Raw genomic sequence first — 26,800 nt, 5'->3', positions numbered from 1 at the left:
CTTTACAAGATGATTACTCCTATTTTGTTTTTTTGTTGGGGGGGGGGGGGGGGGGGGGTTGCGACCAAATCATGGGCTGGTGCTACCAACTGAAAAAGTTAAGTCTGGAGCCCTGATAACTAAACCTTACCTCTGTTAGAAGTGTACTGGCATTGAAACCCAGGGTCGCAAGTTTGACACTAGCTACAGCCAACCACTAAATATTACACATTATAAAAAGCTACCCCACAACGGGATAAAACCCTGCAGATTTATGCAATACTATACTCTATCGTGAACCATAATGATAACTATCCAGTCAATTACTGTATCTAGCAGCAGCAGGTAGCTTAGCGGTTAGAGCGTTAGTCCAGTAGACAAAACGAATGGTCCTGGCTGAATACCCGAGCCAACAAGGTGAAAAATCTGTCGTTGTGCCCTTGAACAAGGCACTTAACCCTAATTTGCTCCAGGGGCGCCCTACTACTATGGCTGACCCTGTAAAACAACACATTTCAATGTGACAATAATACAAAAAAATGTGTAGCCTAATTGTTCCCACTGTTTAGAGATGCAGGCAACAAATATAACAACAGTGTGTGAATTAATTTCAAGTCATGCACAAATTAAATGAAGTAACGTTATGCTATTCAAAGTCTGTGGACTACAGTATAACATTATAATGGTATCACGACCATTAGTTCAAATAGCAAACTAGGACATGTGTCATTCCACCAAAAGCCTGGAACTATTTCAAGTATTTGTCATAGCCTACCCGACGACCACTTGCTTCTCTTCATCTTCGTTGGGTTTCCTCTTTTTCTTGAATTTGAAGAGTTTAAACTTTTTTCGTCCGCCGTCATCTTTCTCCTTCTCTACAGAGTCGGTTAAATTGGCTTCGCTTTTAGAAAACAAGCTTTTTAAGGACTTTTTGGAACTACTCTTTTTCGCCATCTTGACGTTTATTCCAGACAGGAGGTCGAGATCTGACAAATCACCAAATTAAAAGTAGCCTACTACTATTGTCATGAATCTTGACATAAAAAACACCAGTTAAACAGAACCTGCTGACAGCTGATCCTCGCGCTTCACTTTCTCCGCTGCATGCGCAGTCGCGCACAGGTGAGTGACGCCTAGCTTTGGTACGACATCGGGAGTCTGTGGATTGGTTTGACTACCTGAGTTGTGCATCGTTCTGGTGTGTATCGACAGAAAATAACCCTATAACAATGTTTCCAGCTTCACCAACAAAAGCATATGTATAATCTGTAGGAACTCTATTTACCAGACATAAAGTGAAATGTGTCCCTCACCTATCAAATAAATGTCTGAATCCAATTTTTCCCTGAACCGCACAATATTCCTGCTGTGTAGACAGACAATGGTAGATTTCGTGGTAGGAAGTCTTGCGTGAAGTGCGTAGTCTAATGGCAGCCCACTGTCTTGGCAGGAATATGGTGCAGTTTGGACAAAAGTTGGATTCAGACGTTTATTTGATAGCAAGGGACACAGTCTGGTAGATAGAGCTCCTAGAGATTACACATATGTTTCCTTGACGTACATGTTATTTTGGTGAAACCGGCTATAATGGTGGGGTTTAATTCCGTTGCCACACACCAGAACAATGCACAACTCCGGGAGTACCAAATACAGACTCCCGGTGTTGTGTCCCAAAGCTAGCCCTTGTGATGCGTTAGCCAAGCATTTTAAGGAAAGCCACATAACTGTTACCTGCAGATGCACAAATCGCTAAAATAGACACAAGCAGAGCCAGACGATTGATAGACAGATCTTCAGACAAATATAACAGCTCATGGATGCTTTTTGGCTAGATAATCTGACTTCAGTGCGTTCACGACAACTGGGAGCTCAGAATAAACCGAGCTCCGACTGGGAAAAATGGGTTTGAATGGTCATCCAACTCGAAATTTAATGTTAGAAACTTGGGGATCATGCTGCATTCATGACAACTCGGAAATCTCCTGCCTCCGACTTCAGCGCACTCATGAAAACAGAGAACTCAGGAAAAAAACAAGCTCTGACTGGGAATATTCGTTTTGAAAGGTCATCCAAGTCGGAAACTCGTGCCTCCTCCTAGAGCTCCGACTTTCCAAACTGAAGTTCACTGATGTCATGATTTGACCTCGTTTTTTTCTGAGTTCCCAGTTGTCTCGAAAGCATCATCAACCTTGAGCCCAGACTTTCCGACCTGAAGAGCACGAATTTACCTCGTTTTTTTCAGTGTTCCCAATTGTCTTGAAAGCACCAGCAACCATTCAGATCAGCTCTGAAAAAGATTTGATGTAAAAAAAAAATATCAGAATTGGGATGCTGAGTTTACACAGACAGCCTAATTCAGATATTTTTTTCTACTAAGAACGACCAATTAGTGAAAAAAAGATCTGAATTGGGCTGCCTGTGTAAACACAGCCTTTAAATATCCCATGGCAACAAGCTTGGCAGGCTATTATAGTTAAAGGATTCACAATTTTTGAACCAAATCTCTATTTTTGATGTAAATGGCATGTTATAAGGGTCCAGATTTTTAGTTGTTGTAATTTCACTTGGTTTTGAGAAACCTACCCCACCCACAATAGACTTCCTCATTGCTTGTTCTGCAGCATGGGGGCCACGGAAAACATGAACAAAGGCTCCAACAACACTAAAATACATCCTTTTAGAAATGGCAAAGCTCTCAGTATAGTGATGCAGGTATTTAGATGTTGTATACGCATGGAATTGCCAAACTTTATCCGCAACGCTATTTTCCATTTTGTGCAACTCGAGCAGTTTCCCCTACCAGCTGTGCTGCTTCTCTGTGTAGACCGCGCAGCACAGCTTGTAGGGGAAACCGCTCGAGTCGCACAAAATTGAATATTGCGTTGTAGATAAAGTTCGGAATTACACAATTTCATATGTACAACAACTAAAGACCTGCAACACTACATTGAGAGCAGAGCCGGATTACCGAACAGGCACGCAGGGTTGAGGGCCTCTGGAGGCAAAATGTGTAGAACTGCAGGAAGTTACCTTTAAATCTGCAACATTTTCTCTCAGCCTGTGAAGAATAGCAGGAAATTAGCTGTAAAACTGCAAAGTTTCTGTATGTGAACAATAGCATGTTTGTTGAATTCCCATTGTGTTATCACTATGCTTTCAACCATTTAAAAGCACAACCAAATTACAGAGGAAAAACAATGCCTGATTTTTGGTATAGTTGTCATCTAAATGTGTTATCACTGCACTTTCAACTATTTAAAAGCACAACAAAGTTCAAATGGGAATACAATGCCAGATATTTTTGTATTTATACAACAATTGAATGTGTTATCACTGTGCTTCATCTAATAGTACAACCAAATTACCTGGATTGTATTTCAGATTACATTAAAATTACATAGCGCGTGATCAATGCTGTTCAAGATTCTTCACAGATTATTATAGTAATTATGGAGATCTCCACAAACCTGCGACCTTTGCATGCTATCTTGAACGTGCACACTATATTAAACATGCACACATTGTATGATTACATAAGAAGACATTAAGGAGTTAACGTTATTTATATTGAGCGATACCTGGAGGTAATCGGACCTCTTTGAAATGAAAATGGATGGGAAATATGTTTTTACCTTGCCCTCCCTGAGCGTTTAAAAAAACAACAACATGTAACCCCCCCCCCCCCTCCAAAATGATAATTAAAACAAAAAATCAGGGAATATTAAATCCCTTTTTAGTAGGCTATCGATGTTGCAGTTGTGATTTCTAGCAAATCAACCTGTGGTGAGAACAATGAGGTACAGTTGAATTCTGAAGTTTACATACACTTAGGTTGGAGTCATTTAAAAGTCGTTTTTCAACCACTCCACAAATTTCTTGTTAACAAACTATAGTTTTGGCAAGTCGGTTAGGACATCTACTTTGTGCATGACAAGTAATTTTTCCAACAATTGTTCACAGACAGATTATTTCACTTATAATTCACTGTATCACAATTCCAGTGGGTCAGAAGTTTACATACACTAAGTTGACTGTGCCTTTAAACAGCTTGGAAAATTCCAGAAAATGATGTCATGGCTTTAGAAGCTTCTGATAGGCTAATTGACATTTTGAGTCAATTGGAGGTGTACCTGTGGATGTATTTCAAGGCCTACCTTCAAACTCAGTGCCTCTTTGCTTGACATCATGGGAAAATCTAAAGAAATCAGCCAATACCTCAGAAAAAAAATTGTAGGTACCACGCCTGAAGGTACCACGTTCATCTGTACAAACAATAGTAAGCAAGTATAAACACCATGGGACCACTCAGCCATCATACCGCTCAGGAAGGAGACGTGTTCTGTCTCCTAGAGATGAATGTACTTTGGTGTGAAAAGTGCAAATCAATCCCAGAACAACAACAAAGGACCTTGTGAAGATGCTGGATGAAACCGGTACAAAAGTATCTATATCCACAGTAAAACGAGTCCTATATCCACATAACCTGAAAGGCCGCTCAGCAAGGAAGAAGCCACTGCTCCAAAACCGCCATAAAAAAGCCAGACTACGGTTTGCAACTGCACATGGGGACAAAGATCGTACTTTTTGGAGAAATGTCCTCTGGTCTGATGAAACAAAAATAGAACTGTTTGGCCATAATGACCATTGTTATGTTTGGAGGAAAAAGGGGATGCTTGCAAGCCGAAGAACACCATCCCAACCGTGAAGCACGGAGTGGCAGCATCATGCTGTGGGGGTGCTTTGTTGCAGGAGGGACTGGTGCACTTCACAAAATAGATGGCATCATGAGGAAGGAAAATTATGTGGATATATTGAAGCAACATCTCAAGACATCAGTCAGGAAGTTAAAGCTTGGTCGCAAATGGGTCTTCCAAATGGACAATGACCCCAAGCATACTTCCAAAGTTGTGGCAAAATGGCTTAAGGACAACAAAGTCAAGGTATTGGAGTGGCCATCACAAAGCCCTGACCTCAATCCTATAGAACATTTGTGGGCAGAACTGAAAAGGCGTGTGCGAGCAAGGAGGCCTACAAACCTGACTCAGTTACACCAGCTCTGTCAGGAGGAATGGGCCAACATTTACCCAACTTATTGTGGGAAGCTTGTGGAAGGCTACCCGAAACGTTTGACCCAAGTTAAACAATTTAAAGGCAATGCTACCAAATACTAATTGAGTGTATGTAAACGTCTGACCCACTGGGAATGTGATGAAATAAATAAAAGCTCAAATAAATAATTCTCTCTATTATTCAGACATTTCACATTCTTAAAATAAAGTGGTGATCCTAACTGACCTAAAACAGGGAATTTGTACTTGGATTAAATGCCAGGAATTGTGGAAAAACTGAGTTTACATTTATTTGGCTAAGGTGTATGTAAACTTCCGACTTCAACTGGATACAGCAACATCTTCCCCATAAGCATTTTAGTCTCTTCTATAGATGTTATATCCTTGTATTGCTACTGCTGTATCATCAAATGAATTATCTAAGTCTCTCAGAAATGGCTAATATATGAAAAGAGCAAACAAAAAATCTACTTTCAGCAGTCCATTAATCAATTGGTGTGTGTGTGTGTGCTGTGGGGTTGAAGCTACAAACCTATAGGCTTGGCTCTCTCATCCCTTCCAGGCTTCTGGGAGGGTGGGTGGACAATGAGCCTGTCATAGCGGATGTAAGCAATGTCCCCACACGCTCTGGCAGCTTTCATGGCTGGGATAAGTTCTTTCCTCTTCTGGCGCACAGCTTCAGGATAGTCCTCATTGAGGAAGATATATGTTCCTCTCAAGTTCTTGGCTCTTCCCAGAACAGCTACCTTGTCCTTGAACCTCAGGAACTTGACCACTATTGGCCTGGGTTTTCCAGTTCTGTGGGCGCGCTCCACCTCAATCTTCCTGTGGTCCATCTTCAGATTCTCCGAGATAATTTCCCTCACTTTGTCCTCAGACCGTCCAGGTCTCGTGTGGAGATTCTGCAATTCCATCCACAACCATGTTGTTACGCCTTGATTGTCCCTCGAGATAATCTGATTTCTCTGTCATTGTTATCATGGTTTAACACACTGAACTGATGTCCTCTCTCAATGACTTACAGCTTGCTGTCATCTTGCCATTCTCCTGTTTCAACTCATCGAGCTGATCCTAGGAGAATTGCAAACTGTTCTTCAGGTCCTGGACCTTTCTGGTCAGGTCGTCCATCCTTTTATTAGTTGACCACCAGTATTTGGACAAAACACTTAGACTATTTTTGTTCATTTAAAATATCCTTCACCACTGTCCTCAACGGTACTCCTGCCGGCTTTGGTCTTTGTCATGGTAGCCTCCTGTAGCTCAGTTGGTAGAGCATGGCGCTTGCAACACCAGGGTTGTGGGTTCGATTCTCACAGGGGGCCAGTATGAAAAATGTATGCACCCACTAACTGTAAGTCGCTCTGGATAAGAGCGTCTGCTAAATGACTAAAATGTAAAAATGTAGCTAGCAACGTAGGTTACGCTGTTACTTCTCGCAGTTCCAGACAGGGCAGGTCACAGGGAAGATTGAAAACAACAACAACAAACAGCAGGGATCTAGACAGCCACAAACCCGGGAAAATCCGTGGTCCCAGGCACAATGGCTAACTGCATCGCGGGCTGCATTCAAGCCCTCAAGAAAACCAGGCACTAGCTTGATAGGCAGCTAGCTAGCAGGTCGGCAGGATCACTGGACAGAGAGTAGCAGTCCCAGCAACTGATGCCAACTCCGTTGTGGGATCCAAACTCAAAAGTTAGCTAGCTACTAAGAAACTTTTCAATGCACTTTCAAAACAACAAACTTTCCACAACAACAAACCGAGCTCTCGCTCGTTCCGCTACTTATTTTAGATTGCTCCCCCATAGACAGTGCATTGGTGGTCGGCAGAGCCATACAGTACATCATACAAAATTGGGTTGGGTGCGTTTATCTAGGTCTTTAATTGGAGCTATAGTAGCCTACTAAATAGATAGGCCTATATGTATTTCAAGTTTTGCAATATCATAGGCAGCGCGGTTTATAATACCGGCATACAGTCAAATTTAACAGCTGGTCTTTGACATTGAAGTAGGCCTATGTATGCTACTGTAAGTACTGTAATTGCTTTTTTTTGTTTAGTTTTGGGGAAAAGTCATTGCAAAACATTGTTGAATTCAAAAGTTCTGCAGTCAGGTCCACTACAATATACCATTGTTTTCTCTTTCTGAAACGGACACAGTCCTTTTCCAGATACAGCATAAATTACTGCTAAAGATTAAAATATTCTGCCAACACAGTAAATAGACCGGTAGCTTACAGTATGGGTATAGGCTACTGTATTGCTGTGCGATAGGAGCATGACATCATTGCCTATTTAATCTGAGCCTATACCAAGGCAGGCAACCTGGACTCAGAGCATTTCGTATTATTCTGTACATAAATATGAGACACTCCATGTATAACGACACAGGGCGAGACCCAGATGCAGACACAGGAGGCAGATGGTTTGAGTCTCTGATATTTATTAAAATAACAAGGGGCAGGCAAGAGGCAGGTCAAGGACAGGCAGAAGTTCAATAACCAGGTCAGAGTCTGAAAGGTACCGGGTGGCAGGCAGGCTCGAGGTCAGGGCAGGCTGAATGGTCAGGCAGGCGGGCACAGTGTCAGGGCAGGCAGAAAAGGTCGGAACCGGGAGGACTAGAAAACAGAGACTAGGAAAAACAGGAGCACGGAAAAAACATGCTGGTAGGCTTGACGAAACAAGACGAACTGACAACAGACAAACAAAGAACACAGGTATAAATGCACAGGGGATAATGGGGAAGATGGGCAACACCTGGATGGGGGTGGAGACAAGCACAAAGACAGGTGAAACAGATCAGGGTGTGACATTTACCCCCCCCCCCCTTAGGGGCGACACCTGGTGTCCTACCTGGGCGCATACCTGGTTGACCGGGGTGCCGGCGGTGAAAGTCGGCAATGAGGGCTGGGTCCAGGATGTCCTTAGCGGGCACCCAGCACCTGTTCTCCGGCCCATAAACCTCCCAGTCAACCAGGTACTGGAAACCCCTGCCCCAACACTCAGGAGGCGTCTCACCGTGTACGCCGGATGGCCGTCGATGAGACGGGAGGAGGGGTGGGCCTGGAAACAGGAGATAAAGGGCTGTGAGACAAGGGCTTAATTCTGGACACATGAAAAGTGGGGTGTATACAGAGGGTACGGCGCAACAGAAGATGAACATCAGTGGGACTAAGGACTTTAGAGATGGGGAAAGGATTAATAAAACAGGGGGAAAGTTTACGGGACTCCACCCAGAGGGGCAGGTCTCGCGTAGACAGCCATACGCTCTGCCCGAGACGATAGCGGGAAGCTGGAGTCCAGTGGCGGTCCGCTTGTCGACGATACCTGGAGGTGGTCTTTAGAAGAGCAGACCGAGCTCTCTTCCAGGTACGCCGACAGTGGTGGACCAACATCTGGGCCGATGGTATGTTGACCTCATCTTCTTGCTCCGGGAAGAGCGGGGGCTGATACCCCATGGAGCACTTGAAGGGCGAGAGCACAGTGGCCAAGCAGGGAAGAGTGTTCCGGGCGTACTCCACCCACACAAGTTGCCGGCTCCAGGTGGTGGGGTTGGTCGAGACGAGGCACCTAACCTTCGTCTCCAGGTCTTGATTGGCACGCTCCGATTGGCCGTTGGACTGGGGATGAAACCCAGAGGACAGGCTGGCTGACAACCCAATGAGGGTGCAGAACGCCTTCCAGAATCGGAACGAGAATTGAGGACCACGATCAGAGACAATGTCGACAGGGAGCTGGGCCGTCTCCTTGGTTGAAGGTAACTTGGGTAGAGGGATGAAATGGGCAGCTTTAGAGAACCTATCCACTACTGTCAGGATAGTGGTGTTGCCCTCAGACGGAGGAAGCCCAGTGACAAAATCCAGGGATATATGGGACCAGGGGCGATGAGGAACAGAAGGTGATAAAGGAGGCCAGCCGGAGCTTGCCACAGAGTTTTATTCTGAGCACACACCGTGCATACGGCGACGAAGGTTGAGACATCAGGAACCATAGTGGGCCACCAGAAGCGTTGTCGGAGGAAGGCCAGGGTTCAACGGGAGCCGGGATGAGAGGTGAGCTTGGAGGAATGAGCTCATTCAGGCCGAATCAGGGACAAACACATGAGATGAGCCGGGATGAGGATCGGGGCTGTAGTAAACCGATGCTTAAGGTCCACAAACGCCCTGTCAACAGCTGGGGACCATGTGAACGGCACCTTGGGAGAAGTGAGTGCAGAGAGGGGAGCTGCTAGGGTGCTGTAGCCCCGAATGAAGCGGCAGTAGAAATGAGCAAACCCCAGGAAACATTGCAGCTGCACTCTGGACGTGGGTTGGGGCCAATCCACCACTGCTCTCACCTTTTCAGGATCCATCTGAACATTCCCTTCAGCGATGACGTATCCCAGAGAAGAGATAGTGGAGCAGTGGAATTCACACTTCTCTGCTTTCACGAACAACTGGTTCTCCAGGAGGCGCTGAAGGACTTGTCAAACATGGAGGACGTGTTCTTGAGCAGAACGGGAGAAAACAAGGATGTCGTCGAGGTAGACAAACACAAATCGATTCAACATGTCACGGAGCACATCGTTGACCAGGGCCTGGAACACTGCGGGAGCATTGGTAAGTCAAGATTTGCATGACCAGGCACTCATTGTGTCCACAAGCTGTGTTGAAGGCCGTCTTCCACTCATCTCCTTCGCGTATCTGAACTAGATGGTAGGCATTCTGAAGGTCCAACTTGGAAAAGATGGTTGCCCCCTGGAGAGGTTCGAAGGTCGAAGAGAGGAGTGGTAGCAGATAAGGATTCTTAACCGTGATGTCATTGAGGCCCCGGTAGTCGATACATGGACGCAGGGTCTTGTCCTTTTTATCCACAAAGAAGAACCCTGCGCCGGCAGGGGAGGCAGAAGGACGAATGCTTCCAACAGCCAGAGAGTCGTCAATGTACTCCTCCATGGCCTTGGTCTCAGGGCCAGACAGCGAATATAGCCACCCACAAGGCGGTGTGGTGCCCGGGAGGAGATCAATAGCGCAATCATTGGGACGATGCGGAGGAAGGGAGGTGGCACGAGCCTTGCTGAAAACCTCCAGGAGGTCCTGGTACTCCTTGGGAATGGCGGAGAGATCCGAGGCTTTACCAGAGCCCGCAGGAGGACAGCCTGGGGCATACTGCGCCGCCTTAAGGCAATGGGAGTGGCAGAATGGGCTCCAACCCAGCATAGAGCCAGTGGTCCAGTCAATAACGGGGTTGTGCCTCTGGAGCCATGAAAATCCCAAAACAACAGGAACATGGGGAGATTCAATGAGAAGAAGCTGTATGGACTCACTGTGATTGCCCGACACACGCAGGTTAATGGGAACCGTACTGTGAGTGATCCTGCCAATGGAGCATCCGTCCAGTCCTCTGGCGTCCATGGGAACGGAGAGGAGCTGTGTGGAGATACCCAGCTCCGATACCAGAGTAGCGTCCATAAAACTCTCCTCATCCCCAGAGTCAATGAGCACCCGGAGAGATTTAGACCGGTCACCCCACAGCAGGATAACATTACATTTTACATTTTAGTCATTTAGCAGACGCTCTTATCCAGAGCGACTTACAGTTAGTGAGTGCATACATTATTTTAATTTTTCATACTGGCCCCCCGTGGGAATCTAACCTGAGTGGCGCAGTGGTCTAAGGCACTGCATCGCAGTGCTAGCTGTGCCACTAGAGATCCTGGTTCGAATCCAGGCTCTGTCGCAGCCGGCCGTGACCGGGAGACTCATGGGCGGCGCACAATTGGCCTAGCGTTGTTCAGGGTAGGGGAGGGAATGGCCGGCAGGGATGTAGCTCAGTTGATAGAGCATGGCGTTTGCGACGCCAGGGTTGTGGGTTCGATTCCCACGGGGGACCAGTATGAATTTTTTTTTTACTAAAAAATATATATGTATTCACTAACTGTAAGTCGCTCTGGATAAGAGCGTCTGCTAAATGACTAAAATGTAAATGTAAATGTAAACAACCCTGGCGTTGCAAACGCCATGCTCTACCAACTGAGCTACATCTTTGCCGGCCATTCCCTCCCCTACCCTGGACGACGCTGGGCCAATTGTGCGCCGCCCCATGGGTCTCCCGGGCACGGCCGGCTACGACAGAGCCTGGATTCTAACCAGGATCTCTAGTGGCACAGCTAGCACTGCGATGCAGTGCCTTAGACCACTGCGCCACTTGGGAGGAAGGGAGTACGAGTAATCTCCCAGTATGGCCCACCATAGTACTCGTACCTAACTGATGAGTCTGGTCTTTTACTGGACAGGTGGATTTATAATGGCCTGCGGCACCACAATATAGGCAACTGTTGGAGTTAAGCCTATATAATCGTTCCTGAGGTGACAATCTAGCTCTGCCCCGTTGCCTAGGCACAGTAGAAAACGATTAGCCCGTTCCCGATGATTCCCAAGGGGACTCCGGGGTTCTTCGGGGGAGAGCAAGCAGCCGTGGACGAACGAGTGGGGCCGAAAACAGACCTCCTCTCCCTCCTGCGTTCCCGTAGGAGTCCATCGATCCTTATAGTTAAGGCTATGAGGGAGTCGAGATCCAGGGGTAACTCCCGAGCTGCGAGCTCGTCTTTAATCTCCTCTGATAGTCCATGAAGAAAGGTATCGAATAGAGACGCCGGGTTCCAGGCACTCTCGGTGGCCAACGTGCAAAAGTCTACCATGTAGTCTGCCACACTACCGGGTTCTTGATGTAATCGAAGTACACTACCGTTCAAAAGTTTGGGGTCACTTAGAAATGTCCTTGTTTTCGAAAGAAAAGCAATTATTTTGTCCATTTAAATAACATCAAATTGATCAGAAATACAGTGTAGACATTGTTAATGTTGTAAATGGCTATTGTAGCTGGAAACGGCTGATTTTTAATGGAATATCTACATAGGCGTACAGAGGCCCATTATCAGCAACCATCAGTCCTGTGTTCCAATGGCACGTTGTGTTTGCTAATCCAAGTTCTCATTTTAAAAGGCTAATTGATCATTAGAAAACCCTTTTGCAATTATGTTAGCACAACTGAAAACCAGAATAGAAAGAGGAGTGGGAGGCCCCGGTGCACAACTGAGCAAGAGGACAAATACATTAGAGTGTCTAGTTTGAGAAACAGACGCCTCACAGGTCCTCAACTGGCAGCTTCATTAAATTGTACCCGCAAAACACCAGTCTCAACGTCAACAGTGAAGAGGCGACTCCTGGATGCTGACCTTCTAGGCAGAGTTGCAAAGAAAAAGCCATATCTCAGATTGGCCAATAAAAAGAAGAGATTAAGATGGGCAAAAGGACACAGTTACTGGACAGAGGAAGATTGGAAAAAAGTGTTATGGACAGACGAATTGAAGTTTGAGGTGTTCGGATCACAAAGAAGAACATTTGTGAGATGCAGACCAAATGAAAAGATGCCGGAGGAGTGCTTGATGCCATCTGTCAAGTATGGTGGAGGCAATGTGATGGTCTGGGGGTGCTTTGGTGGTGGTAAAGTGGGAGATGTGTACAGGGTGAAAGGGATCTTGAAGAAGGAAGGCTATCACTCCATTTTGCAACGCCATGCCATACCCTGTGGACGGCGCTTGATTTGAGCCAATTTCCTCCTACAACAGGACAATGACCCAAAGCACAGCTCCAAACTATGCAATAACTATTTAGGGAAGAAGTAGTCAGCTGGTATTCTGTCTATAATGGAGTGGCCAGCACAGTCACTGGATCTCAACCCTATTGAGCTGTTGTGGGAGCAGCTTGACCGTATGGTACGTAAGAAGTGCCCATCAAGCCAATCCAACTTGTGGGAGGTGCTTCAGGAAGCATGGGGTGAAATCTCTTCAGATTACCTCAACAAATTGACATCTAGAATGCGAAAGGTCTGCAAGGCTGTAATTGCTGCAAATGGAGGATTCTTTGATGAAAGCGAAGTTTGAAGGACAAAATTATTATTTCAATTAAAAATCATTATTTCTAACCTTGTCAATGACTACATTTCCTATGCATTTTGCTATATTTCCTATTCAAACTCATTTCATGTATGTGTTCATGGAAAACAAGGACATTTCTAAGTGACCCCAAACTTTTGAACGGTAGTGTAGCTTTCGGGCCGCCTCTCTTCCGGACACAGGAGAATCAAATACCTTCCTCACCTCTGCCATGAAATCCTCCAAACGAAGGCAAATGGCGAATTGTTGCTCCCTAACCGCTGTAGCCCAGGAGAGCGCCCTACCAGACATTAGCGTTATAAGATACGCTATTCTCGAACGGTCCAAAGGGAATGAAGATGATGGAGCACTGGGAAAGAAACGCCCGGCAGGTTCCAGGGTCCCCAGCATTGCGCACAGGAGGAGGTAAGTGGGGTTCTCGGGAAGCCGGGGTAGGCTGTACAAAATCATCAATGGTAGGGGGATTACTGAGCGTCCGAAGGGTCTCTGTAGTGGCATACTGCCTGATAGGTAGTCCACGGAATTGCTCCAGTAACATTTCGAAACCCTTGTCATGGCGTCCCACCAGCGTATGGAGACCATCCATAAGGTTCTGAAGTAGCTCCTCATGTTTTTCAATGGTGGCTCCCTGCGGGGAGACTGTGTTGCGGAGCCGGTCCGAGTCTGCTGGGTCAGTCATGGCCAGTTCGTACTATAACGACACAGGGTGAGACCCAGATGCAGACACAGGAGGCAGATGATTAGAGTCTCTGATATTTATTAAAATAACAAGGGGCAGGCAAGAGGCAGGTCGAGGTCAGGTAGACGTTCAATAACCAGGTCAGAGTCCAAAAGGGACCGGGTGGCAGGCAGGCTCGAGGTCAGGGCAGGCTGAATGGTCAGGCAGGCGGGCACAGTGTCAGGGCAGGTAGAAAAGGTCGGAACTGGGAGGACTAGAAAACAGAGACTAAGAAAAACAGGAGCACAGAAAAAACACGCTGGTAGGCTTGACGAAACAAGACGAACTGGCAACAGACAAACAGAAAACACAGGTATAAATGCCCAGGGGATAATGGGGAAGATGGGCGACACCTGGAGGGGGGTGGAGACAAGCACAAAGACAGGTGAAACAGATCAGGGTGTGACACCATGTAGTATGATATGTTATGTTTGGTATGGTTACATAAGACAGATGGTTACTTAAGACTAAAATTAAAGTAGGGTGGATGGTCAGGGTGGATGGTTGGGCGTATAACGTGAACATCTAGTAACCCAAAGGTTGCAAGTTTGAATCTCATCACGGACAGCTTCAGCATTTTTGCCAATTAGCAACTTTTGAACTACTTACTACTTTTGAGCTACTTTGGTACTACTTAGCACGTTAGCTAACCCTTCCCCTAACCCTAACCTTAACCCTTTTAGCTAACTCTTCACCTATCCCTAACCTTAACCCTTTTAGCTAACCCTTCCCCTAACCCAAACCTTAACCCTTTAACCTAACTACTAAACGTAACCCTAACCTTAAACCTAACCCCTAGCCACCTAGCTAGTATTCATAACATATCATACGTTTTGCAAATTCGTAACATATTGTAACATATTTTAGAAATGGTGCATGCAGAAATGTAGTGTGAAATCTACGCAACGTTTATAAATGATGCACCATTTATCAAAGGTGTGTGTGCTGTGCACAAACAAGACTAAACATTGCATGCGCCAGTTTTATCGCAAATGTTGGTATTTATCCATTTTGAACTTGCTGGAAAGTGTGCATATCTCCAAGTACAGCTCAGACCTTGCATACGCACAACTTCTAGTGGTTGATCAATTGTATGGCAAGCAAATATTGTTCTTATGGGGAAATGGAGGTGTTTGATGCACGGGGAATTATAGTAATAAAAACATTTAAATGTGGGCCTAATGATAAAACAGATGCATTTGCTGTTAGTAAGGAGATCACATAGCAACATGTAGCCTAATATGTTTCTTTTACTTTTATTATATACAGTGAGGGGGAAAAGTATTTGATCCCCTGCTGATTTTGTACATTTGCCCACTGACAAAGACATGATCAGTCTATAATTTTAATGGTAGGATTATTTGAACAGTGAGAGACAGAATAACAACAAAAAAATCCAGAAAAACGCTTGTCAAAAATGTTATAAATTGATTTGCATTTTAATGAGGGAAATAAGTATTTGACCCCTCTGCAAAACATGACTTAGTACTTGGTGGCAAAACCCTTGTTGGTAATCACAGAGGTCAGACGTTTCTTGTACTTGGCCACCAGGTTTGCACCCATCTCAGGAGGGATTTTGTCCCACTCCTCTTTGCAGATCTTCTCCGTCATTAAAGGTTTCGAGGCTGACGTTTGGCAACTCGAACCTTCAGCTCCCTCCACAGATTTTCTATGGGATTAAGGTCTGGAGACTGGCTAGGACACTCCAGGACCTTCATGTGCTTCTTCTTGAGCCACTCCTTTGTTGCCTTGGCTGTGTGTTTTGGGTCATTGTCATGCTGGAATACCCATCCACGACCCATTTTCAATGACCTGGCTGAGGGAAGGAGGTTCTCACCCAAGATTTGACGGCACATGGCCCCGTCCATCGTCCCTTTGATGCGGTGAAGTTGTCCTGTCCCCTTAGCAGAAAAACACCCCCAAAGCATGTTTCCACCTCCATGTTTGACGGTGGGGATAGTGTTCTTGGGGTCATAGGCAGCATTCCTCCTCCACCAAACACGGCGAGTTGAGTTGATGCCAAAGAGCTCGATTTTGGTCTCATCTGACCACAACACTTTCACCCAGTTCTCCTCTGAATCATTCAGATGTTCATTGGCAAACTTCAGACGGGCTTGTATATGTGCTTTCTTGAGCAGGGGGACCTTGCGGGCGCTGCAGGTTTTCAGGGTTTCACGGTGTAGTATGTTACCAATTGTTTTCTTGGTGACTATGGTCCCAGCTGCCTTGAGATCATTGACAAGATCCTCCTGTGTAGTTCTGGGCTGATTCCTCACCGTTCTCATGATCATTGCAACTCCATGAGGTGAGATCTTGCATGGAGCCCCAGACCGAGGGAGATTGACAGGTCTTTTGTGTTTCTTCCATTTGCGAATAATCGCACCAACTGTTGTCACCTTCTCACCAAGCTGCTTGGCGATGGTCTTGTAACCCATTCCAGCCTTGTGTAGGTCTACAATCTTGTCCCTGACATCCTTGGAGAGCTCTTTGGTCTTGGCCATGGTGGAGTGTTTGGAATCTGATTGATTGATTGATTGCTTCTGTGGACAGGTGTCTTTTATACAGGTAACAAACTGAGATTAGGAGCACTCCCTTTAAGAGTGTGCTCCTAATCTCAGCTCGTTACCTGTATAAAAGACACCTGGGAGCCAGAAATCTTTCTGATTGAGAGGGGGTCAAATACTTATTTCCCTCATTAAAATGCAAATCAATTTATAACATTTTTGACATGCGTTTTTCTGGATTTTGTTGTTGTTATTCTGTCTCTCACTGTTGAAATAAACCTACCATTAAAATTATAGTCTGATCATTTCTTTGTCTGTGGGCAAACGTACAAAATCAGCAGGGGATCAAATACTTTTTTCCCTCACTGTAGGCCTAAATCATAATTATATATTACAGGACATCCCAGCTAGCACATTTGGTTCCTTGGAAGTTGTGGGAATGAATGTTTTTGGTTTCCCAATGGTTCTGGGAATGAAGCCATAAGTTTCCTCACTGGTAAAATTGAGGTTCAGGGAAGGTTCTGAGAATGTTTTACAATGGGTTCCCTGAGAGATTTTATTCATGTTCTGAGAACAGCAAATATAGGTTATTTGAAGGTAATTAAATAACGTTATGAAAACATGTTTCAATAAGACTTTTAATAACACTGCTAGCTTAGTTTGGGTTAACTGTTTTGAACTCCAAGCACAGATATGACATATGGGCTGCGTTTACACAGGCAGCCCAATTCTGATATTTTTTTCACTAATTGGTCTTTTGACCAATCAGATCAGCTCTGAAAAGAGCTGATGTGAAAATATCTGATGTGATTGGTTAAAAGACCAATTAGTGGAGGAAAAAAATCTGAATTGGGCTGACTGTGTAAAAACAGCCATGGAAATTCATTTGCTTAGGCATTAGTCATGCAAACACAATTATTTTTAATTGTGGATTCCAACCTATGATCTTCTGTTCTCTATCCATTGAATTAGTCCACTGCGCCACCAGGATGGAGCTAGCATGCCATGTTTTTAATCTCATATAAAGCTGTTCATTTTAGTCTATTTAAACAGACCCCATTTCAAAGGAAACAAACACTCATTAAGATCAGGTGTGGCCAATTAGTGGGTGCAGCCAACACCTGAACACACTTAACATAATACAGGATACAGAGAGTTTTGTTGATGCTGAGAACGGAATGTATGTTTTTAAATAACATTCTTAGAATGTTCTCTGAATGTTGCAAAAGTTTTCTTGTGTTTTTTTTGGAAAACATTTTTTATGTTCTCAGAACAATGTGAGAATATTCCCAATGTCAAACCAGTTGGAGAACATTCCTAGAACATTACCAACATGTAAATTAAATGTAATCATGTTTGAACTTTTAGGAAACATTCTGTTTAAAATAATGAAATACCAAGAAAATAATGTTTTCTTACAAGTTCCTTAAATGTGCTGAGAATGTTCCAAAGCCAAGCAACTATCCTGCACCATTCCCAGAACGTTGTGGGAAGGTTGTATGCAAAATAACCATAGGACAACCAGGCTCTCACCAAGCTCTTAAGAAACATGGTTCTCAGAACGTTATGTGCTAGCTGGGATGTGTTTCCTTTTCTGACATGACTGGTTTATTCCCGCTGCACAACATATATTAGGCTACCATTTATTTATCCATTGCTCATTCAATAGCCAAGAACCATGTTCGAAATTAAATAGACATAAAATATTTGACAGTATGAGTAGGCTACACTATTGTTGTGCTGTATAGGAGAACGACATCCTAGCCTATTTAATATCAGAGCCACCAAGGCAGGAGATATAAACGCAATCATGTACTGATGAACAAAATATTAAACAACAATTTGTTGCTGCCTCAGCTATTCCTCTTAAATCTTGTGGAGTCCCAGGAAAAGCCAGACGACAATAGCTTGTTGGACGACCAATTTTCTTCATAATAGCCTATTGGAGGAGAGATGCACGCTTGCTCTTGCTTGCTGAAGGTAAAATTGGCTACAGCATTAAGAACTGGCGGGGAGTTGGAAAAGAGAGAGACAGTGCATCTCAGTGTCAGAGGAAACCCATATTTTCCTATGGTATCTTAGCTAATATTTAGCTTCTTACTTCGGCTGCACATCTCTAGCCTTTCTCTTTCAACTGTTCCGTGCGCAATAGGCTATTCCTCTTCTACTGAGTGCATTGGTGTGATCACTTTGGCCGGTTATGATAACATTGTTGCACTGATGCATTGCATATTGTTGCACAGGACAGACCAAGAGATGAGCAGAGTGAAAAAGAAGATCAAAAGTAATCGACAACCATTTCAAAAATTGAAATAAATTGCAAACCACTTGAGCAACGAGGCAAGCAATGACATGAGGTACAATATGTGCAGGCTCAACTGTGTTTGCTGTTGAATTGTACTTTTTAATTGTATGTACATTTAAGTATTATTTGCAGTTATCACTATGACAATGAATATATCCCTGTATATAGCCACGTATTTTTTTTACTAGTTATTGTTATTCTTTATTCACTGTGTATTTATTCCTCGTCACTATTTCTATTTTTTATTGTAATTTAAAAAAATCTTTGTTGGAAAAGGAACTGTAAGTAAGCATTTCACTGTTGTTTACAAAGCATGTGACAAATACAATTTTACTTTATTTGATTTGATTTGAATGAACACCCCCTGAAAGCACTGAATGGTCTTGTGTTACGACCTTATTATACTGTATACCTACAGCGTACAGGAGGATGTGTTGATCAGTTAATTGACAGGTATACTGTAGAACTATAAACAATAAACCTTCCTCTAGCGTGGATGCTCACCAACGTGGGTTTGAGTTCGGACTCTAATTGAACTTCTTTAAAGTAACTAACACTGTTAGTGCAATAGAGCTCGCCAGCTTGTAGTCCTAAAACCCAGTAAAACCCTTGGTTCTTTCAGCCATCCCTATAGGGAAAATGAATGGGGAAAGAATAGGGTTTTGGGATATACAGTCGGAAGTTAGAAAGAAAATCCATCCACTGGACAGGTGTGGCATATCAAGAAGCTGATTAAACAGCATGATCATTACACAGGTGCACCTTGTGCTGGGGACAATAAAAATACACTCTAAAATGTGCAGTTTTGTCACACAACACAATGCCACAGATGTCTCAAGTTTTGAGGGAGCGTGCAATTAGAATGTTGACTACAGGAATGTCCACCAGAGCTGTTGCCAGATAATTGAATGTTAATTTATCTAACATAAGCTGCCTCCAATGTCGTTTTAGAGAATTTGGCAGTAAGTCCAACCGATCTCACAACCGCAGACCATGTGTAATTACGTCAGCGCAGGACCTCCACATCCGGCTTCTTCGCCTGCGGGATCATCTGACACAACAGCTGATGAAACTGAGGAGTATTTATGTCTGTAATAAAGCCCTTTTGTGGGGAAAAACGTATTCTGGGTGGGTGTACCTAGTGGTTGGGCCTCTCTCTGCCCAATCATGTAAAATCCATAGATCAGAGAGCCTAATGAATTTATTTCAAATTACTGATTTCCTTATATGAACTGTAACTCAGTAAAATCGTTGAAATTGTTGCGTTTATATTTTTGTTCAGTGTATATATAGAGGGAGAAATGCGAGTTGTGGATATTTGTTTTCAATGTGCAAATATAGGCCTAAAAGTAGGCCTAAAACTTCACTCATATTAACTGAAGCGACTTTTCCTCTGCTACTCCAAAACAAGACCTCAAAAATTGTCTTGCAATATGTCCCATGCCATCTGTTGTAGGTTTTAGACTCAGCTACAGTATTTAATGTAACCGCAGATAAATTGATGAAAATAGGCACTGTCTATTTTCCTTGTTGTGGGGATTCGATTAAGCTGGCCTGAGGGCCCGGGTAGGCGTGTTTTGCACCATTGTGAAAGTTGATTGCGTTAGTTTTGGAACCTGGCTGCCTCCCGGGCGTTAGCCAGGTGCCTGTTCAAAGCCCATGGCGAAGTCATGTATCTTCAGTTCGTAAAGTTGGAGCTCTAGGAGGAGGCCAGAGTTTTCGACTTGGAATTCCGAGCTGGATGACCGGTCAAAACTAGTTTTTTTCCCAGTCGGAGCTCGTTTCTTTCAGAGTTCCCAGTTGTCTTGAATGCACTGAAGTCGGGGGCCGGAGATTTTCGAGTTGCCAGTTCCCAAATTCCCAGTTGTCGTGAATGCAGCAATAGACTGAGTAGGCCTACAAAATCGACACAAGAGGGCGCTAGAATAGAGCAAATTGTGATTTTAATCTATTGTGGCACAAGAGGGTTTTTGACTGAACTTTGATACATAATGAGAGAAAATCAAGTTCACTGCACTTCCTTATTGTTTGATAGTATTTATGGAACAAATTTACTATAGGATTTTCCTATTTATAATAGAAGAGTATCATATCATTTTATCTTGCCTTTGAAAGTCACCAAAAGCAATTGTTTTGTTCAGTTGCAGGTAGAAAATCATATTTTTGCTAAATAACTTAGAATAACCCAATTTCACCCCAGAATAGCATATGATAGTGAACAGAGCATGAGGTAAACACCAGCATACAGTCTGGTATCATGCAACTCTATGATATCATAAGAATGACGCGGGGGGGGCATATAAATGAATAAGCACCCTCTGTCTGTACCTTTAAACCCATATAACCTTTATCACTGTCCGCTTTGCACCCTGCCCTACCTATGTTGTCAGAGACTGAGTGTAATGGAAAGACAAACAGCCCAGGAAAGTGACGAATGGACGAGGGTTGGACACCAAATGTGTTTCATTTTTAATCAAAGGTCCTTATTATAATTTTTTTAAGTTATAGTTTTGGCATTTTTAATAGAGTTTTTGCAAAAACATCGGTAGTATGTGATCAAGAGGCAGCAGTTTAGACCTCTAGACAACCCTAGGCCATAGTCTTAATACATATTTTCAATTGAAGGACAGATTTTGAAATATAATGTAAGCTTATGTTTCTGTGCAGGTAGCCTAATCCATATGTGCTGTATACACTACCATCAATTGGTGTTTGTGAAGGTACATTATGCCTGTAACAAATTATATTTATTGTCAGTAAGGCTTAGGTAAAAGTAAGGGAAACCGATCTTGAATCAGTTGTTAAATAAAAGCAAATAAAGCTAAAAGTAATCCTATTGGACTGAGAGTTTGTGGGGCCAGTCATGTGACATCTTGAACAACCAGTTCTTTGTGATAAGAATCTAGCAGTTATGTAGAAGAGAAAGTAAAGATAGCTCCCAGTTTACCTTCAGGGTGTTCTTTTGAAGATAACAAGATATGAAAAGGGCAAGTATGTATTTTTTCTAAATCTCTTCCTGCGAAGCCCTGGATCTTTCCTTGTTCCAGGTAAAAACCCCACACCTTCACAGAATGTTTTTTCTCTTTTGCTTCTACTGTAGTGTATTATCCGTGTTTGCTCTCAGAGACCAAGGCAAACAGGACAGGCTTATCAGTGAAATTTGATGACATAATATGGAAACTAAAGCCCTCCTGATAAGAAGCTAGTTATTACCTCAATTACAATATATAGTAGGGCTGTGGTGTCACCCTAATGACTATTATTCTATAAATCAATCAACAGTAAGAAGTATGTAAGGAGCCATGGATTGCCCTTTATCTAAAAAGTAAGTATTTTGGCATACGGCACACACAAACACACACACACAACCAGGGCTAGGATATAGAGGCCTATGGTTGATTTGATTAGTGTGCCCTTTACTTTTAACATCTCTAATGAAATGGTGCCGTCTTTTCCAGATGTTCATCTTTGACTGGCCAGGGATGTGTGGCCAGATGGTGGAGGTGTGGAGTGATGTCGTTGATGCCACACTCTGGCAACTACAGGAGAGCACCTCCATCAGGTTAAGTGTTCAAACAATCACACATACACTTGTGACTTCCAAAGAACTACCATAACCAGAATTGTTCCTTCTGAGGAAAAGTGAACGACCAGTTGTACTTTTACTTTCTCAGTTCCATGCAAATAGGCACACAGAGTTATGATTGATGGGTTTTATGGTGTGTGAAGCAATGGTGGCAATAAACTGTCTGTGATGTGGGCTTGACTACATCAAGCTTGTGACTCTACAAACTTGTTGGATGCATTTGCAGTTCATTTTGTGCCCAATAGAAATGAATGGTAAATAATGTATTGTGTCATTTTAAATAAGAATACAGTGCTATGAAAAGTATTTGCCCCCTTTCAAATTTTCTCTACTTTTGCATACAGTGGGGGAAAAAAGTATTTAGTCAGCCACCAATTGTGCAAGTTCTCCCACTTAAAAAGATGAGAGGCCTGTAATTTTCATCATAGGTACACGTCAACTATGACAGACAAAATGAGAAGAAAAAAATCCAGAAAATCACATTGTAGGATTTTTAATGAATTTATTTGCAAATTATGGTGGAAAATAAGTATTTGGTCAATAACAAAAGTTTCTCAATACTTTGTTATATACCCTTTGTTGGCAATGACACAGGTCAAACGTTTTCTGTAAGTCTTCACAAGGTTTTCACACACTGTTGCTGGTATTTTGGCCCATTCCTCCATGCAGATCTCCTCTAGAGCAGTGATGTTTTGGGGCTGTCGCTGGGCAACACGGACTTTCAACTCCCTCCAAAGATGTTCTATGGGGTTGAGATCTGGAGACTGGCTAGGCCACTCCAGGACCTTGAAATGCTTATTACGAAGCCACTCCTTCGTTGCCCGGGCGGTGTGTTTGGGATCATTGTCATGCTGAAAGACCCAGCCACGTTTCATCTTCAATGCCCTTGCTGATGGAAGGAGGTTTTCACTCAAAATCTCACGATACATGGCCCCATTCATTCTTTCCTTTACACGGATCAGTCGTCCTGGTCCCTTTGCAGAAAAACAGCCCCAAAGCATAATGTTTCCACCCCCATACCTTCACAGTAGGTATGGTGTTCTTTGGATGCAACTCAGCATTCTTTGTCCTCCAAACACGACGAGTTGAGTTTTTACCAAAAAGTTATATTTTGGTTTCATCTGACCATATGACATTCTCCCAATCCTCTTCTGGATCATCCAAATGCACTCTAGCAAACTTCAGACGGGCCTGGCTTAAGCAGGGGGACACGTCTGGCACTGCAGGATTTGAGTCCCTGGCGGCGTAGTGTGTTACTGATGGTAGGCTTTGTTACTTTGGTCCCAGCTCTCTGCAGGTCATTCACGAGGTCCCCCCGTGTGGTTCTGGGATTTTTGCTCACCATTCTTGTGATCATTTTGACCCCACAGGGTGAGATCTTGCGTGGAGCCCCAGATCGAGGGAGATTATCAGGGGTCTTGTATGTCTTCCATTTCCTAATAATTGCTCCCACAATTGATTTCTTCAAACCAAGCTGCTTACCTATTGCAGATTCAGTCTTCCCAGCCTGGTGCAGGTCTACAATTTTGTTTCTGGTGTCCTTTGACAGCTCTTTGGTCTTGACCATAGTGGAGTTTGGAGTGTGACTGTTTGAGGTTGTGGACAGGTGTCTTTTATACTGATAACAAGTTCAAACAGGTGCCATTAATACAGGTAACGAGTGGAGGACAGAGGAGCCTCTTAAAGAAGAAGTTACAGGTCTGTGAGAGCCAGAAATCTTGCTTGTTTGTAGGTGACCAAATACTTATTTTCCACCATAATTTGCAAATAAATTCATAAAAAATCCTACAATGTGATTTTCTGGATTTTTTTTCCTCAATTTGTCTGTCATAGTTGACGTGTACCTATGTTGAAACTTACAGGCCTCTCTCATCTTTTTAAGTGGGAGAACTTGCACAATTGGTGGCTGACTAAATACTTTTTTCCCCCACTGTATTTGTGATACTGAATGTTATCAGATCTTCAACCAAAACCTAATATTAGATAAAGGGAACATAAGTGAACAAATAACACAACAATTACATATTTATTTCATAAACAAAGTTATGCAAGTTCCAGTAATGCCTGGCAAAAACCAAACACTGCATTCCACAGTAAGAGCATCATACCAAAGGTCAAGCATGGAGGTGGTGATATGATGATTTGGGGATGCTTTGCTGCCTCAGGACCTGGACGACTTGCCTTAATAGAAGGAACCATGAATTTTGCTCTGTATCAGAGAATTCTACAGGAGAATGTCAGACCATCCGTCTGTGAGCTGAAGCTGAAGCGCAGCTGGGTCATGCAGCAAGACAATGATCCAAAACACATAATCAAGTCTACATGAAAATTGCTAAAAAGCAACAAACTGGAAGTTTTGGAATGGCCTAGTCAAAGTCCAGACCTAATCTCAATTGAGATGTTGTGGCAGGACTTGAAACGAACAGGTCATGCTTGAAAACCCACACGTCATTGAGTTAAAGCAGTTCTGCATGGAAGAGTGGGCCAAAATTCCTCCACAGCGACGTGAGAGACTGATCAACAACTACAGGAAGCATTTGGTTGGAGTCATTGTAGCTAAAGGTGGCACAACCAGTTATTGAGTGTAAGGGGGCAATTACTTTTTCACACAGGGGAATTGGGTGTTGCATAACTTTGTTTATGAAATAAATATGTAATTGTTGTGTTATTTGTTCACTTATGTTCCCTTTATCTAATATTAGGTTTTGGTTGAAGATCTGATAACATTCAGTATCACAAATATGCAAAAGTAGAGAAAATTAGAAAGGGGGCAAATACTTTTTCATAGCACTGTATAATATGTTTCTAAACACATTAATGTGGATGCTACCATGATTACGAATAATCGTGAATAATGATGAGTGAGAAAGTTACAGAGGGTCAAAGATCATGCCCCCAAGACATGCTAATCTCTCACCATTACCAATAACAGGGGAGATTAGCATGTTTTGGTGGTACGATTTTTGACCCTCTGTAACTTTCTCACTCATTTACGATTAATTCAGGATTATCCATAATCATGGAAGCATCCACATTCATGTAGAAGTGTTTAGAAACATATTATATTCTTATTTACAATAAAAGTGACTCAAAAATGACACACTAATGTATTGTGTCATTTGAGTCACTTTTATTGTAAATAAGAATAGAATATGTTTACCATTCATTTCTATTGGGCAGAAAATAATCTGAATCAACCAAAACAAACTGCAAATGCATGCTAGTTTGTAGTCACACCTTGGATGTAGTCATTGCATGCCAGGAATATGGGACCAAATACTAAACCTTTGACTACTTTATTTGTACGAATCTTTAGGGGTGTCCATAGCTGCGGGAAGATGTTTGGGGGTGGGGGTGCTTTGTTGCCCGCACTACAGTCGGCTATATCGGTCCGCTAATACAGGACTTTATTGATATTGTTTTTTAATCTACCCCCTAAAAAATTAAATAATTGTTTTTTAATTCTGATTTTCAGGGAGTGCTGCAGCACCCTCAGCACCCCTACTTCCTGCAGCTATGGGGGTGGACATTTTTTTGGGTGAAAAAAATATATTACTTGTTAAACAAAATCTCTTTCTCTGAGCAATTGTATTAGTATAAGACTAATGTAATTAAAAAAATTTTTGCTCAGTATTTGAATTATTTAGTATAGTCATTATTGCTGAAGGGTGTCAAGTGTGTTAATCTGGTTTAATGACCTGTTAAATTCCCCTCCAATTCAGAGTCACCACAAAGACACCCATCAATCAAAAAATACTCTTTACCAGTGAATTAATGTAAGAAACACCTGTTGCGTGTTCACCGTTCATTGCGTGTTAGGTTTTGCTAGACTGACTATGAATATTTTGTGAAATCTAACTCAGACTGACAGGTTTCTGATGAACCATGGCTGCCTCGCCTTACACCTAATAGTCTTGGGCAATTCCATGCCAGCATGGCTCGAAAATATTTTGTGTATCTCAAATTGTTCTGACAATTCTCACATAGAAACCTCATTGTTAGAAAGCATGTTTGATATGCTTTTTACATTTGTAACACAAACCGTTTTTGAGAAAAATCATGATGAAAGTGGCCATTTTAGGCCTTTTTTAGTAAGACCCAATGATCCGTGAACCCTACATGATACAGACAACACCTTGCCCACTGGGCACAGATGTCACTTCAATGTCTAGTTTTCATTTACATTTTGCGTTGAGTTGTCAACTAACGTGAATTCAACAAAGATGTTTACCTTGTCATTGGATTGTAGGTTAAAAAAAAGGAGACTGGAGCCACTTTAATGTGTTCAATGAAGAAGGTCCTGATGGCATTCCATTGAAGCGTGACGTTGTGGTCTGACCCCTTTCCCACCTACAGACAGGAAACAAGGGTAGGTTTAGAAGGAATATAAAGAGTAAACAGGAAGTTGGCCCACATAACATCCCTTTCCCCACAACAACTGCTCCACCCTTTCTTCACCATGATGTGTTCTCTATCAGCTAGTGAGCTAGTTTGTCACTGGTATTCTAAAAACGGAGTGACCAACTGTTTTACTTCCTGACTGCAAAACTGGCAGGCATAAATTAAGTAACAGAAGTTTATGCATTGCTGGATAGTGAACAATGCCGAAAAAGCCTTTGTGCAAAGAACTTCAATAAGTAATCAAATAACTCTAATGTAGTGGAAAAATTGAAAAGCCTTTGTCTACGGCTTATACTGGAAAGA

General features: G+C 43.1%; 1 protein-coding gene across 4 annotated transcripts in view; it reads left to right on the top strand.

Moving 5' to 3' along the window:
- Positions 1-21,412: 21,412 nt before the first annotated feature.
- LOC311131978 (prolyl endopeptidase-like) overlaps positions 21,413-26,800 on the top strand; it is a 71,319-nt gene continuing 65,931 nt past the window's right edge. Inside the window, exons 1-3 of one of the 4 annotated variants that reach the window (XM_084165125.1) lie at positions 21,413-21,497; positions 21,793-21,835; positions 21,969-22,072. The gene's annotated coding sequence lies outside the window, so the exon portion shown is untranslated. Of the gene's footprint in view, positions 21,558-21,792; positions 21,836-21,968; positions 22,073-26,800 lie in introns of all 4 variants that reach the window. The other 3 variants (XM_084165126.1, XM_084165124.1, XM_084165127.1) reach the window with 3 other exon arrangements.

The sequence above is a fragment of the Coregonus lavaretus genome (assembly GCF_964263955.1).
Source record: "Coregonus lavaretus genome assembly, chromosome: 7".
NCBI classification, from domain to species: domain Eukaryota; kingdom Metazoa; phylum Chordata; class Actinopteri; order Salmoniformes; family Salmonidae; genus Coregonus; species Coregonus lavaretus.
The sequence above is the reverse complement of the archived record's forward strand: the minus strand, read 5'-3'. Positions and strand labels throughout refer to the sequence as shown.